The 3450-nt window shown below is 40.3% G+C and overlaps 1 long non-coding RNA gene across 1 annotated transcript; it reads left to right on the forward strand.

Annotated features, from left to right (window-relative positions):
* The first annotated feature begins 419 nt into the window (after nucleotides 1-419).
* LOC122020358 lies at nucleotides 420-882 on the forward strand. Its single transcript, XR_006122199.1, has 3 exons — nucleotides 420-445; nucleotides 525-617; nucleotides 869-882. It is a non-coding gene; the product is annotated as an uncharacterized LOC122020358 (long non-coding RNA).
* The last annotated feature ends 2568 nt before the right edge of the window (nucleotides 883-3450 follow it).

Consider the following 3450-nt stretch of genomic DNA (forward strand, 5'->3'; position numbering starts at 1 on the left):
GATGCCTTCTCCTCCTTGCCCTAACCGCCGGCCCCGGCGGTTCTCTCCTCTGCCGACGCCGGCGACCCTCCTCTCTGCCTTGGTCTCTGCCGCCGGCGACGAGAGCCACCGCCGACCCCCTTGTTGCCCTAGCCGTGGGGATACCGAGCACAGGGCCGACCGAGCCCCCCATCCCGATCCTTTCCTCTTTGCTCCAAGTCGTGCCCTAGTGCTTTACTGCCGTCGCTGCTCCTCTGCACAGTGTCGGCCAGTGAACCCTAGCTCTGGTTGCCATCACCTCTGTGCCAACGGCCAACGCCGCTGCTTCTCCTATGGGGCTTCTTCCAGATTCAACGAGGGACGAACCTTTGAGACACCCTCTCCTCTTCGGTATCAAGAGGAAGAGTTTTGTGTTCACCAAAACAGTACTTGGATCTCATTCATTCTGGAGAAATTTCAGATTAGGGTAAGTTGTTTGAATTATGGGTGTGATCCTTGAGGAATTGGGTCTGATATTGATTTTTGTCGTGTTAATTGTGATTTAGGTTTATCTGTTTGGGAGATTGGCAATTTATCCTTGCTCCGACTGTTGATTTACAGAAGCAACGTTTCCAATCAGATTTGGACAAGTTGTAGAGGTAATTTTGTGTATGTACTATATTTCATTTTTGTTGTGGACTGGTTAGGGTGCCGTAATTCTACATAATCGTGATATGTGGTTTGAGTGAATTTGGGTTTTAACCATTTTGTTGATGATTGATAGATAGGTTAATAACTAATGTTAACCTAGGTATACGTGTTGAATTAAGGAATGGATAAGATTATTAAATAGGTTTGGAGATTTTTATTTAGCTATATAGCTAAATACCTTATCTGTTTAATAATGCAGGACTCTGATTCGAGACCATATCTCGACGGGTATCTTGATTCCCGGATTGGACCATTTTATCGGAGGCGGGTACTTTGACTTATGTCTTTTGATATGCATGATAATATGTTTAACATATAACAATAATTGTGTTATCTGTTTGTTTGTTTATTTATGATTAGTTACATGTTTGTTTGTTTATTTATGCTGCACTGCATGATATCTACCTGATCACATATGCTTTAGGTAGTGAATCAACCACATGCTATGATATGTTCTGGATCTAGGGTTTATTTGATACCCTATTTGATTGGTGTACCTTCTATTTGATACTTCTTCCAGTGGTACACACTTGTATCTAGTTATATGGACTATGCCATGTTTTTAGTGTCATGCATCATGATTGCATGCTGTGCGATTGTCGGCTCCACTTTGGTTGAGCCCATCGCCAGTTACATGTACTGCACACACCACCCATGGATTAGTTGTATATCTGGCTAGAGTGTGGCGGTTCTGCTGTTTGGCTCCGTTGGTCAGGTGACTCAGCGTGGTAGCCTCTGTTTGGCTCCGTTGGCATTTAGGGTAGCAGCGTGGTAGCGGCAGATGGTGGACTCTGTTTGGCTCCGTTGGTCGAGACTCAGTGGTAGCCGGCAGAGATTCCTCCTTTGGGAGATGAGAGCATTGAGCTCCCCATTTATGATTTGGGGCGGAGGACAGAGTACTCAGACAACATTCCGTCCACTCGATCACTCAGGAGCAGTGATGTCGAAGTGCAGTCCACCATGCATTTATTGCATTTTATTGTTGTGATTGTTGCATTATATGCTGCATTTGTATGGATGCATTTGATTGACATGCATACAGATTATGATTTCTTGATCCGACGACTTGTTACCTTTGTACCTTGATCCGGTTAGTACAGTTATCTCCTGATTTCGTTTCAATTGCATTTATTCCTTCTCGTATTCGGGAGACTGTACGATTAGTGTTGTCTGTTATTTATTTTATTATGCATATCAGTTGTACTGCTGAGTGTTGGACTCACCCGCCTCCATTGTTGATATTTTCAGGTTGAAGTGTCGCTGGCCCCCCATATGCACGTAGAGCCAGTTCTCTACTAGTTCGTTATTTGTTTTATTTTGGCCTTTTCTATATCAAACTTTGTTTTAGTATTGTCTTTGGATTTTTCCTATGGATATTGTATGGGTGATACCTTTTGATGGATTTTTGATATGATATTGGATTTCATTCTACTACGTGCCTGCGACGACAGAAGAGGTAAGTTCGTTGGATTTGAGCTTTACGAGTGTAGTGGAGTAGGGTGGATTTCGAGTCGGGTATATTGATTTATTTATTACTTATTACTGCTTTGTTTAATATCTTTATAAACTGCGTGGTGTTTGTTTTATTTTCTTATCATTCCAGCCGCTTGTGGCTGATGTATATGTGATATGTAGAAAGTTTCATATTGTCCGCCGTACAGGGAGATGCTGCCGAAATTTCCTCTGGGGCGTGACAATTTAGTGGTATCAGAGCCAAGTTATACGATACTTGCTGTGTGTTCTAGATTTATACGATCTTTGTTTTCGTATTTTGGATACTTTGAATAATCTGATATCAGTTTATTGGGTATCAGCGCGCCAAAGTTTGGCGATATTTATTTGATTTCAATGTGTTGGATTTTTTGATATTTATCTGATACCAATTTATTGGTATCAGAGCAGGGTGTGATACCTGCTTTTAGTAAATTGGACATTTTTATACTAGCCCTAGTTGCGAGACAGATTAGTCTGGGCAGTTAATTTTGGGTTGTACGGATTTTTTCCGTTTCGATTTTGTTATGGTTTTCCGTTATTGATTTATATGGATTTCCGGTGTTTGTTTTTCTCATACGGAATTCCGAGGTCATTTTGGGGACTCCAGACGGCATATAGGTATGATGTTTAATTTTATAGTTTATGACAGGTATTAGCATTCTTTATTTAGTATATGTTTAGTTGTAGTAGCACATATTACATGTGATGGATTAGCCATTGAGCATGGTTGACCTTAATAGAGATAAAGGATTATAATCTCTGGTGATTTTTCTTATCATACCATCAGTAGTGTTAGCTTCTGTTACTACTCGTAGGAGATGGAGGCACATACCAGCCTCTGCTATTGTTAGTTGGGTAGTGGATGATACCTACATATTCCTGTTGACTTAGCCAGGAGAGTTTTATACTCATATCTTTTGGATATTAGGATACCAGGTATGATGGAAATTGATCATTGGGGGTTACCATGTTTGATCATTGTTGAGAATGGTTTGAGGTTGAGGGATATTGTGAGATCAGATATTATGATATGTTGATTTCTAATGATTTATGAGAGTAAATGTTATGTGGTTGTCTGATGATCAATTACTAGATATTTGTTTTGATGATCTATTAGTGGATAACTATTTTGATGATTTATATTTGGGTTGTCATTGAGGGTGACATAGTGAGTGTCATTTATGATATTCACAGGTTTGATGATTATGGTTGGTGATCAGATTATAAATTGGGTGTTGGAGAGTTTTACGGTTGAATGTACCTATGAGATTTTAATAAATCTGGTTG

Source organism: Zingiber officinale, chromosome 9A, assembly GCF_018446385.1.
Source record: "Zingiber officinale cultivar Zhangliang chromosome 9A, Zo_v1.1, whole genome shotgun sequence".
NCBI lineage: Eukaryota > Viridiplantae > Streptophyta > Magnoliopsida > Zingiberales > Zingiberaceae > Zingiber > Zingiber officinale.